At 31.0% G+C, this 13,955-nt stretch overlaps 1 protein-coding gene across 2 annotated transcripts in view; it reads right to left on the bottom strand.

Moving 5' to 3' along the window:
* LOC125073096 (cGMP-specific 3',5'-cyclic phosphodiesterase-like) overlaps positions 1–13,955 on the bottom strand; it is a 128,807-nt gene that overhangs the window by 103,275 nt on the left and 11,577 nt on the right. For both annotated transcript variants that reach the window (XM_047683792.1, XM_047683791.1), the window contains exon 2: positions 844–878. The gene's annotated coding sequence lies outside the window, so the exon portion shown is untranslated. The remainder of the gene's footprint in view (positions 1–843; positions 879–13,955) is intronic.

Here is a 13,955-nt window from a genome sequence, read left to right as displayed (position 1 = left end):
ACATGAAGTTCACACCTGTTCGAAATTTGGTTTCTATATTTGGTACATGGACAAGTATATGAACGGTATAAAACCATGTACAGGAATATTAGTCCTAAAATGAATCGCACAAAGTTGTTATTCCTTTAAAGTCATATTCAAAATATCTTTCTAATAATTAATTTGATTTAAATATTCGCCATGAAAAATACGCGTCATTATTTTATATTCCAAAATATTATTTCTTTTTACGTTAAAAAGGAGTTTCACTTACGCTCTGTATGACGTGTTCTGATTTGCACGCCCTATAATTTTTTATTGCACATAGTGAACGCGAAGTAGCGTGGTAGTATTCCATTATCGCCAGAAAAGTTCTGATATGACTTAAATGATTAAAAAAATCATTTAAGTCATATAATTGTTTATTTTTTCTTTATGTATAATAATTATATAAAATACACAACATTATATAACTACCGTTAATATTATTATTACCATTAATAAGACTTGAACTTTATTTGACAAAATTTACGTTAGTCAATTTCATAATTATTTTATATTATACGTTACCGAAAGAAAAATATCGAGAGCTGTTTGGAACGTAGTTGCTTTAGCTATGTATGATGTATTAAATAAACATATACAATAAAATAAAAAACAACGTTTCAAAATTATGAAAATTACCGTGTAAATTTAAAAAAGAAGTTAAATAAAATAAGCTTTAATTATCTTGTATATTAAATCAAAAGAATGAGCGAGAAAAGTCGCCCGGAGGGGGCGTAACACATTTTTTCTTGTGACGATTTGTGCAAGTTGTACTGTAAGTAGCGTATAAAGAGTACTCAGTATAAAATGCATGCTTACCCCTTGAAAAGATTTCTTCCAGCACATTGAGTGTTCTGAAATAAATAAAAAATAAAATTTAGACAATATTTAGATAAATAATAGTAGCCACTACTATATACTATGTATCTATGTTACATAGCTATATAATACAAGCAACGAAACGAAAAAAATATATGAAGTGACAAACAAAAACCAGCGTAAGCTGAACTTTTATTTTCGCCAATGTACGTTCGTTCTAGATTCAAAAAGTCACTTAATATTCCATCGTGGAACATGCCGCGAATTCATTTATAAGTAGCCTTTAGAATTAGACTCTCTTTCGTGTCTATATGCAATGCAAAAGCCGATCATTCTGATCCTATTCGCGTAAGTCGTGATTTGAATAAAGCCACCTCAGATGTTTTTAAAAGTACAACCGACTAGTATTGGACACATTCATCAATCGATTTCATTCTGACAGTTGGAGCTGATAGTGGGTTTTAAATGTTGCACTATTTCTATTGTTTCATTGACCTCGAAAACAAGGTTTGATAAAGCTTTAGATTTTGATAAAACTTAATGGAAATATATGCGCTCTATATATAACGCCATCAATTCAATGACGTCAAATAAGACTCGCGTGATAAAAGTAGTTGAATCTATTGTCAAGCCAAATGCAGGTTAAGTCAACAAAATTAAAATATAAATATTATAAGGAGAATTAGTGCGACTTTCCGAACGTCATACGTCAAGCTGTCAGACGTCTTTTATAAAAATTCATTCGCTTTTTGGCGGGAGGCAGCGCGAAATACGGTCAGGCGTATCATATTATTAATTATTATTATTTTATATTCATGTAATACATTTATTGTTTATTTATTTATTTTTATTTTAAGCCATCACCAATTAATTATAAACAAAAATTAAGTACTAGAAAGAAATTACGATTGATTTTCACTTGTATTTGAACCTACTATAAAACCTACCTGTAAAATTGGACCATTAGGGTTCTTATTTAAAATGTTTGAAAGTTATATTGACGTTTAACCTTGTCTAGCTATTGTCTCGATTGTGACCTATATTAAAAATATTACAATACTGTTCTTGATTGCAGCGTTATATTAATCTGTTGATCAACTAAAAGCACATTTTACTTTACAGTTTTTTCTGACGATAATATAGTCTGCAGTCTGCTATTACGATATCAACGAATATTTATTACGTATATTTAACAGTAATCATAAGAACTGTTTATTTCCGAAACTTAAACAACAAAAACAATTTTAGCTGAGATTTATACATAAGAAAATTGAACAAAGTAGTTTTTCAATAAACTATTCAAAAAGGCTTATTCAGCCTTCCTCTCAGGAGTTACGATAAGACAATTCGTTATATATTTAAAAAAATATATGAATATAAATATTTATTTTATTACCATTTTTAATTAAATAAACAATTCATATAATAATGACACGAAAACAAAATACCAAGAACAGCGTATATTAAACGCAATTGGGGACAAGCTTTTTGTTCTATAGTAAGCCAACCAACCAAATACCAGCGTTAAGGTCACGAATGCACAACAATTGTGAATCTACGGAATAAAAGCACGAGCGACTCCTTAGATTGAATAGCATCGCCTAATATGGCATAAATCCGGGGAACGAACGAACATTATTTGAATGGAAATGATCGGATTCGAAGATTGAGATTCAGACCCGTAGTTCGCATCGTGATCCTTGTAAGCTTCGAGATATTTTTTTAAAATACTAAGCTTATTATTCGAATACGCTTCAGCAATATATTTGAGATAAAAGAATTATATTGTGTGGATATAATTTGTATTCCGTTGTGCCAATCGCGAAAAGGATTTTTATAGATTTTAGCGTTAGTTAGTAATTAGCCTTAACCGATACTATTTTCCTATCCATGTTTCACTGTTTTTTGCCTTTCCATCTAACCTATCTTGTTTCTTTAGACAGTCCTTTTCCTCAATATCACTTCGTATTTCACTAAAGAAATGCTGAAAACGGACTCATGGTGGTGATAAGCTAAAATGAGTCTTTTAATTTCTGTGATTACTGTCAATGTTGCATCGAATTAGGTTTGAATTTGTTTTGATAGAGTAGCTTTATTGACGTTAATGATTTTGTTTTAGGACTTTGTGCAAGCCCGTCTTTGTAAATATATTCTACAGCCAATAGCAATAGATTTTTATATAGTGAGTGAGCTGGTGTAACTAAAACACTATGGACCTCATAGTTAGTGCATTGCGATTAAAGAGTTTTTATTTCTTGCAGCGTCAATGTCAACGGAAATTAAAAAGTAAATTGCTCATGCGTGATATTAATTGACTATTTATTTATAGGAGGCATTGTAATCACCCCGATATGAACTGCGATCACGAATATCACAAAATTGCGCACGCTGTATAGCCCGCTTCTTAATCCTCTAATCTTAAGTTCCACCGTACGCCTTTATAGGAATTTAATACGTTTTTATTTTAATATAAAACATTGTTACTCGTTCTATTTTCACGGTTTTAAAAAAAAAACATTCAAAGGAAACATTGTCCTTTGAAAAATACTTTGTGAAATGCGTTAAAAATACTCTCCAAGTTAGTTTGCAATGTTATTTATTTTTTAAATGCATCCGTTTCTTTTCAAGTTTTATGATCTTATGGTTATATTATAAATCTTATTTCCATTATAATATTTCTTATACCGGTAGTAGATTTTTCTAGAAGCAATACTCTCTACTGTCGTGCATTCGTTTGAATGTATGGAGACTGTGACGAACGCGAGAGCCATAACAGACCAGAACAGCATCAGTGGCCATGGGTGAATCTGTTATATTTTGGAGGCTCATATCATACATCTTAGGGCACTATTATAGTGACGACCACATATCATCTAGAAGCCCATTTTATATTTCTTACGGCGAGTTATAACTAACCATTTGACGATCCGTTGCTCCTGTACTTTCTTAGACATAAAAATAATGTAGTCATAAACATTTGTCAGTAATGTTATTTATACAACCAATACTATTGTAATTAGCAGCCCAATTAACTTTTTAATTTGTTTTTCATACATGCTTGACTACGTTGGCGGTATTTACTGTAATATTAAGATCAAAGACATCAATTTCTCGGAGCGGAAAAGTCTATCAAGATAAAATTTATCGTTACGAGTAAAGGAACGTCGGTTTACTCTGATAAGAGATGAAAACTGACACCGTCATTGATTTTATGGTGCGCTGGCTCTTATAATTGGACAAAGCGTATCATTTTGACCTACCAATATGATGGATTTCCATGCTCAATTTTAAGCGCTCTGTGCTGCCTGCAATATGATGGAACGATTTTCGAGCTTCGCTTAAAGCGTTTTATTCTGTCAAAAGGTTTTACGAATATTTGGATAGCGCAATTGTAAAGTTGTACGTATGATATTTGTAACTTTTTAGTCGTATATATTCTTAGAAATTGTTTGATTGTTCGTTAATCCAAACCAATGTATGTTATTGTTATCATATAATTTGGAAGATTCACAGAAAAAATAGAAGGTTGTTTACTTTCCTTTGATAAGAACTTTGGGTACAACATGAAAATAATCGGAAAACGTTGCTAAGAAAATAAGATAAGACGAATTTACAGTATTGGAGAAAAATTGCGATATTTGTTAGATAGTAACAAATCGTTCGTCTGATAAGGCAGATCGAGATAAACCGATTCCTAATACGACTCAGACTCCTTATCGGACAATTGAAAATCTCAAGTGGGTTGGTAGACTGAGAAATAGGCCTGATGGTAAGCGGTCTATAGACATTAGCACTGTAGTAAAAAATTACTATCCCTACCATCAATACGCCATCAACCTTGGGACTTTAAAGAGGAACACAACATTAATAAGTGTGACTGTAAAATATTTGACAAGTGGTGGTACCTATTCAGACCTATTTAGATACTTTTGCAGAGTAATTGTCAAATTGATTTCATGGTACCATAATTCGATCTAGATAGATTTTGATCACGACGGTTGTTCACAAAAAGACGAAGTTCTAAAGGATTTTGGACTTTCTAGTTATCCGTAGTAAAGCAACTAGGAAACATTGCAACTGGTGCATACTTGTAATTTGTTGACTCGAATTTCTAGACTGAAAAGTGGCCCCCAGCCTTCACAGACTATCAGCAAATGAGTAAATGAAATTAACGATTATTGAGAAAATTTATTATTAAGTTACCCATAAACATATAATATAGAGTAAAATAAATAATTAGTGTACAATTAAAATCAATTCGTTTCCAAGAGAGGCGGCGAAGAGGTCGCATCACGACATAAGAGTCGAGCCATTTTTTCACGGCATTCAAGTCAAAAAGTTGTTAAACAATAACATATGTGTAAAATATTTAAACGTATAAAATATTAGTTGTCGCCCGCGGCTTCGTTCGCAGATTTAGGAGTTAGTCGTCAGCTGTTGGGCTTAAAAAGTAGCCCATATCCTCCCTTGGAGTTCAAGCTAGCTTCACATCAATTTTCATCAATTTCGATTCAGTGGTTTGGCCGTGAAAGAGCAACAGACAGAACATTACTTTCGCATTTATAATATTAGTATAGATACAGTTACTTACATTTATTAGTTTTGAATCAGACTTGATTATTTTTATTTTTGGATTGGATTAGAATTTTTTTGGATGACAAGTGTATCTTCGCCATGAAGAAAAAGTAAAGATGAAGGAGTAAAGTAAAAGTGCCTCTTCTTTGGAGGAGATTTGCAAAACATGTTGGCACAATATAATAGTTAAACACCTTTGTCATACTTATCTTATTAGTAATTATGAATAAACAATTAATTGTCATTATCAATAGTTTGTAATGTATTTGAATAACGCTAAGTACATTATTGACTTTAGATTATTAAATTATCTTTTCAATATAAACTCTTGAACTGTATCAAATATTACCTCTAAAGCGTTTTAATATGTTAAGTCAATTACGGCATAATATATATATATTATTTTATTCGAAGTATTTAATTCATCGTTGATTATGTTTCGATTGCGAGCATTCGATGTAATTTTTTCATAATTAAAGAAGATATTTTGCAAAACCTAAATTAATATTGCTTTTTGGATGTATTTGAATTGCGATACCTTTTGAATGCGCGAGTTGAGGTTGACTTATAGTGGGGTGACAAAGTGACACACAACGAGTGACAAATCTCTTAATAATCCTCTTTAATCCACACATTAATTTTCCACTTTGTATTAAATAAATAAATTAATTAATTAATATAAATATTGGACAACATCACACACATTACTCTGATCCCAATGTAAGTAGTAAGTACTTGATAAACATAATGATGATGAATGATAATAATGATTGTACTCGATAAGTATAAAGCACTCGTGTTATGGAAATCAGAAGTAACGACGGTACCACAAACACCCAGACCTAAGACAAATAAAACCGACCGAATAAAAAGGTATTATCAAAACCGGGACACAATTGTCAAAGATATTGAGAAACTCGCGCACAAAAACAATAACGCCGAATTGATAACCTCCTTTTGTAGTCGGTTAATATTATAGAAATTGTAATTTCTCTATTGAATCTAATGTTATAGGATGTCGTTAAATGTTCCTAACCACTGAAGTTAGATTAATGACACTTGTTTCAAAAAGAACGCTTTGGATACCGCCCTAATTGTCAAACCTTTTTCACTTTCATATTTTTCTGCCCAATAACAATTTAAAAACTCTGTAGGGTTGTTTGAAACAATTTTCTTTGAAGTTTTAGGCTGAAGTTTCGCACTTGAAATTAAAAGTATTTGACATGTATTTTGATTTAGTTACATACTTTTTTGAATAAGATAATAAAATATGTTTTTCTAATAATGTGTAAAAGAAAAACCATATACATTACTTTTTCAGTCGTAAGTATAGAAAAAAAAAAATAATGTAACAAAATAAAAATGCCTGTAAATGTCTCGTTGCTGGACTAAGACATTTTCCTTTGAGGAGAAGGTCTGGAGCTTATTCAACAAATTGTAGATCTAGATACACATCTGGCAGAAGTTCTTTGAAATTAGACACATGCAGCACGACACAATGTTTTCCAAATATGAGAACAACCCAGAAATCTATCCAATAAAATATTAACTTCAAACTAGACATATTTTTAAAAAGAGCTGTAAATCTTTTTAACAAAATTAGTTAGATAAAATTAAACCAATGTTGTACCACGAACCAGGTCAAGGGGTCAGAAAATATTGACGTTACCTCTCCGCATAGGCTTACCTACATTACAAAATGAACTCGTCAACTACCGTTATTTTTGGCAGACTATAATTAATTGATTCATTTATTAACTTATAGTTTTACCAACTTCATAGTCCCGATTATATTAAAAAATATATATAAAAAAGATATTTATTTATGGAAGGTCATTAAGTAAGGAAATATTAGTCATCACATGGGTCTAAGATGTCATATCCCTTGTGTGTGCAATTATACACTGGCTTAATCACTCTTCAAATAGAACGACAGCGAAAGAGAGTTACGATGTTTTGAGATAGATAAGTCGGATCCACCTAAATGCACCTGCACAAAACTTTATCATTAGGAAAAAACATGACACGACAGTATTCAAAAATTATCCTAATAAGTACGCTCAGCACTAAGTATACCTTCAAGAAAAACTGATACCTCACATGTACAAAATAATAAAACATATCTTGGATGTAAATCAAAAAATATCAACTACGCATTTTTATATTTTATCAAAGAACATATTGAAAAATAACATATAACAATAACCTTATCTTTACATATAAATGTATCAACTGACAAATAAAAACAGCCACAACTAAGCGTTTTATTCTGTTTGTAAATAGAAGCTACATTTTACATTATTCTTCTGTATTAATTTATCTTACGACGTAATAAACACATTGTCACAACTCGTCACGAATACCATTAGCAAAATGAGTGCCATTGAAAATCTGTATTGGATTTTGGGACCCAATTTGGAAAGTTAATGGTACACCTATTTGGGATATATTTGCAGTCATTGTTTCCATTATTTTGTTTAGATCATGTAATGTATACTTCATCTATTTAATATCAATTATAAAATATTCGTGTGGCATAATAAACTTTTTCTTATTTAAAAAATAAGTTGCAGACGTTTTCGAATCCGGGAGTGATGTCATCCCAATTATTCTTGTGATATTTCTCAAAGTATTTTCTTTATTACAATTTATTATAACTTTTACTCAAAACTTAGATCGTATTACATGATTTATAGCCGACCGTCGCAATTGCGTATGATATTTCTTCATAAAAATTCCCAAGAAACTACGCATTTTTTGTTCGAACAAATGTACTGCCTACCCTTTAAAAAACATTCCATAAAAAATCTCCAAATGACTCCCAATAAAAACTCAAAAATATCTAGGGTATAATTGAATAAAGTAATAAATTAATTAATTTCATATCAAAATACTCGTAAATTCATCGAAAAATATTACGCAATGGAATGTCCACGACGTTCTAGATTCTAATGTATTGAAGTGTGAACTTGCTCCACACCCATATACGTCTTACAACTAGGAAATTGTCTTCTATATACGGATGCTCTAATCAGGATAATGGGTGCGTCCGAGATGGTAGTAAATATTGATAGCATACGGGCCATAACCTTTAAATTGCTTGAAGCTATATAACTCTACTTTACAACATCATTATTCCTTAGAAAAGGATCTCATTTTATAGATAAAGTTAATAAATATTTTATATCTAAAAACCATTGGATTAAGAACCGTATAATGTAGCTGATAAAGTCTGCTTGTCTAATTCGTCTTACAGAATACGTCTTCGCCAATTGCCGTCACAAGATCATTAATTGTTTTGCAAAATGGCAAAATGTCATGTTTGTGCTACTTTACTATAAAGTCCATATTCAATCGATGATGTAATGCTTAAAGACTTTAATTTCCCAAAAATTAACATAGTTCACTTAATATTAGGAAAATTATATAATGAACTAATTTCTAACTAATCGTTAACAGTAGTGCTGTTGGATCTGTTCATTGTATGTGGTTCGTTGGTTTTTTCTTATATATAATAATAGATTTTGCACCTTCTACGTATTTAGGTAATGAATTGTGTAGATGTGTTTCTTCGAGGATAATTTGATTCTGTATTTTGTTCTGTATTTATTTCTATCTCTAGTTCAAGATTTTGTTTGAAACGTAAGCTGTGTGAGTAGAATTGTTATTATTTTTCTAATTAGTTGACATTTTTTGTATTATTGTTAATATTTCCGTAGTCGAGGTTTGGAAGCGTACGATTATCCATGTGAAATAAAATTTCGAGAATTTATTTTCAGAAATCCGAATATATATCTCTAAGATATTTTTAAGTAGTAAATTATTTTAGAAATATAATAGTAATTGCCTTAACGATACATTTTGAAAGAGGTTATTTGGAAAATTTATACCTAACTACGAGAAGGTGCAGTCAAAAGAGAAAACGTTGCATTTATTGCTTTAATCCCTTAAGCTGCTTTTAGAAGGCGTTGAATAATGTTCCTTGCGTTAAAGAAAATGTAATTTCATTAATGACCTTTGCATTAGTACACGGCATTTTATAAACGCGACGAATAGTGATACAAGCGTTGCCTCAGTTTTTGCTTTTGATTTTTTTGCAGAAGCTTGTATTACACCATGTTTCCGACTCCGCAAAGTTAATAAATCCTTTTCACGACAGGTATTCGTTCCTATATTTATATTATGCAGATATTTTTAACTTTGGCATTTCATAAATAAAAAAAGGAAATAATTAAAGCACATTATCCAACACAGGATTATAAATATGATAGTAAAGCGTTGTGCTAATACGTGTTGACTTACAGCCAGGATATATGTATATATAATTATATTTAACTGATATAACTTTTTATTTCAAATGTCAGAAAAAAGTAAGTACTGAATTACTTGCCGGTTCTTCATGGTAGAATCTAGATTCCGGTTGTAGCTTTATGTTTATTATATTTATGTAAATTGACAATTCAAAAGTAAATTTAAAACCCTACTAAATTTAAATATAAATAAATTAGTTTAGAGTCAACAACAACAAATCTGTTCTCGTACTCAAATTTAATATAATTTTATGGTACGCTTGTGTGTCAAAGGTTGTATTATACAATTAGCGCCTTCAGGGTTGATGACCTTGAGAATGAACCGATCGCTCCTGCGTATTTCTTTATGATATTTAATACGTGTAAATAATCACAAATTGACAAAAGAAACAGATGAGTTTCTTTCGCCGGTCCCTCTTCGGTCAGGGTATTTCCTCTTTTTATAACGATGGTAGTGTTTAATTTAACAATCATTAAAGAATACACTTCTTTATTGAATAAAGGAATTTGATTAATTATGAGCGGATTATACTACAATGAGCCCTTTCATCGTATATTCGTTCTCTTGCATTTATAATAAAATATATTTGTGACTTACAAAAATATCCTTAACATGAAATGTCTAATTTGAATAATGTATTGTAGACGTTCATTTGTTTCGTTTCGAAAATTTATCGCAAGAAATAAATGACAATTTGGCCCAATATATACCGCGTATTCTTTTTCCTTCTAAGTAATATTGATATCTCGATGTGATTATTTTTCTTGGAGGCCGTAGGGAAATCGTACCCTTTTTCGAGGACCTACCTAATAAGCCAAGAAAAAATATAAAAATTGGTGTTTATATATACTTTATAATCAGATATAACACTGAGGACATTACTAGGCCTATATTTTATATCAACGTTGTCCTTGAACCTAACATTCAATGTCACGTGACATTTGAAGTGATTTTTATGTCACCTTAGTTTCGAATATGATCCTAATTACTATAAATGAACGTGACATTGGTGAAATAGTTTCTCGTCAACTGGCAAAACTAAAAGCCATTATACGAAATGATGCATTTAAATTAATAAAGATGCCTCGAATACGAATACGACGCGCGTTAAATCTATGAATGTGTTAGTAAAATTTTTCATCGCTCAGTTAAATCAGCGAATAAATCAGGAAGCAAATTGATCAAACGAATAACCTCTAATTAACAGAGATGCACTTCGTGTCTCACTCGTGAAATGTTAAATGACAGACTGATTTATATTACATTACATTATAGTCGATGTCGCATAACAATAATATATATATTTTTTAATATATTGGACAACATCACATACATTACTCTGATCCCAATGTAAGTAGCTAAAGCACTTAAGGCAATCAGAAGTTAAGACGGTACCACAAACACCCAGACCCGAGACAACATAGAAAACTACTGAACTTTTTCTACATCGAAACCAGTACCCATGAAAACCAGTGTATACACTACTCGACCACGGAGGTCGTCAATATCCAACATTACAGGAGACGTCATGTATTTCTAATTAATTTAAAATAAAAAATAATAGCTACGTTTTCTATTCACAAGCGGAATCTCATCTTTAATAAAATAATAAAGCCTGAGAGGAATTTACATTGATAACAATAGCATTAAAATGTTATATCGCCAATGCGCCACCAACCTCGGGAACTAAGATGTTCTGTCCCTTGTGCCTGTAGTTACACTGACTCAATCACCCTTCAAATCACAACACAACAATACTGAGTACCGCTGTTTTGTGGTAGAATATCTGATGAGTGGGTGGTACCTACCCAGACAGGCTTACACTTGATGGAAAATGACTACTGTGGACATCTGCAACATCGGGGTGAAGGTGCGCTGCCGTCCTTTAAATGTGTACGCTCAGAAAAACCGCCGGCGAAAGCTGGTTCACAGAGTGGTTTTGCGAGGTTTGTTGTAAATTTTCGGACATTTAAGTGGTTCGGGTGCAACTTTGAATTCTCTTGGCCCTGAGGTAAGAAATAGATTATTGACGATAAAGCCACAATCGTTTTAATTGTTTTTACCAAAATATTGTCTCGTGGTCTTGATGTACAATAAAACGTATTACTATATTTTGGCTTTATTATAAAAAAAATCTCCTCTGAATCTTATTTATGACCCAACAATTTTTTTCACTCTTGTCGAATTTAAGTCATACATATAATACTAGTAGTCACCAGCGACTTCGCTATCGTTTTAAGGATTAGTCGTCAGGTAATAAATATAAAATAGTGTATACCCCCCTTAGGGCTCAAGCTTGCTTTATATCAAATTTCATCGAATTCTATTCTGTGGTTTGACCGTGAAAGCCTAACAGACAGACAGACAGAGTTACTTTCGCATTTATAATATTAGTATACGTAAATACATAACATTTATGCAAGTCTAGTTTATTCATTGAGTTGTTGTCACTTGTAATGTAATTCAATGTCATTTCACCTATAATTGAGATACCAGGCTATATTTGCATGCCCTACATATATATCTATTTTTTTCATGTATTTCTTTGTATTTTGTTGGTGATATAAATAAATAAATTATTATCAAGGGAAACAGCTAGTATGTTAGGCGAAATACTGTACGTGTAACAGACACAGATCTTCCATTTACAGTAGAAACTATGTCCGAAATTATTCGTAGCTCAACTTGTTATAAGTCTTATCCAGGGTTATTCATGGCTGTGTATTACTAGTAATTACTGGCATAATGTTTCAAATATGAAATTCACTTAAGAAAATAAAATAAAGAATATATATGTGGAAGATAATGTTTTTTATCAAGTTCCGTCCTTATAACACGGTTGTGTAATTGACTCAAATGACATGTCTTTATAAGAAGCTTACCAGATGTCAACAGATCAGAAGTGGTTCAGTGTTGAGCACTATCGGTGCTCTGAATTGTTTATTTGGTAATAACCCAGACGAACGTATTGTTGTATTTATTCTGTAATAATGTAATTTAACTTAACTATTTTATATGGAATTCATCATCCTTCCGTACTCTCACATATATTTATTAATTGATCGTTACTTATATATTTTGATATTTAAAAGTAGAATATTGTCTTTTAAATGAACCTTTATTTATAGAAAGGCAATAAGAACCAGTTGAGAGTAATGATTGGTTACTTTTATTCATTGAAAGCGTGAGTTGTTCATACCTTAAATTGATATAAATACAGCCGTCCGGTTCGACAGTTGTTACGACGCTTTGAAGTGTTATTATTATATTACATAACATCCAAGCACTTTATATCCTTATAGCAAATTCAATGTGTGTAAATTATTTTACTTGACGTCTTCAAATTACTGTAATTAACAATGTTAATATCATCTGTCGGCTGTTTTCCCTATTCCTTGCTTTTGTTTGTAAAAAAATATTAAAAAGTCCCTTTATTTATAAGTTCAAGTAGAATATATCTACATCACGATTTAAGTACGTTTACAATTTTTTTTAATTTATTTATCAGTGTTATACAATATTTTTTAACTACACATTGGTTTTTGTGCACCAGTGACGTTTAATATGGTAAAATCTGTTACTAAAATAAATTAAAAAAATATATTTTATAAAAGTTTCATTTTTTTTATTATTCTCATTTCTATAATAAGAATGATATTAATTTAGATATATAGTAAAAAAATAATAATTTATTTATGATTTTTGTTTCCTTTAATATATAAAACTATTTAAAAAGTTTTGATGTATGTTGTTATTTAATTTTTCTTGTAGTTTCTGTTCCCTTCGTTTTTGTGTTTTTATGGAAAAAATATTGCAAATCGTGGCACTCCTGGCTTGCCACCATTAAAACTTTATCTACGATCCGAGCTCACGTGTCACAATTATCAATGAATCTCGAACCGAATCGTCAAACAATTACCAAACTCATACTACGAATTAAATTATATATTACCATTAAATTATATTATTTTTTCAAATGCTTAAAACTAACTGTCAACGGACGGTCTGCTGTTTATATCTTCAAATTATCTCCGCCGTCATTGACATGTCATCTGATACAGTCGAGGCCAGATAGTGACACTTATAATTTAGTATGCAGATTGTAACGTGCGATTGATTTCATATAGTTAAGGGCTGTTGTGGGCAAGTATTTATGATAATATGTATGCAATTATTTATGGAAGCGTAATAAAAAACAAACTCATTTTCGTATATATACTACTGTA

The sequence above is a fragment of the Vanessa atalanta genome, chromosome 23, assembly GCF_905147765.1.
Source record: "Vanessa atalanta chromosome 23, ilVanAtal1.2, whole genome shotgun sequence".
Taxonomy (NCBI): Eukaryota; Metazoa; Arthropoda; class Insecta; order Lepidoptera; family Nymphalidae; genus Vanessa; species Vanessa atalanta.
Note: the sequence above shows the minus strand (reverse complement) of the source record. Positions and strands in the feature narration are given on the sequence as shown.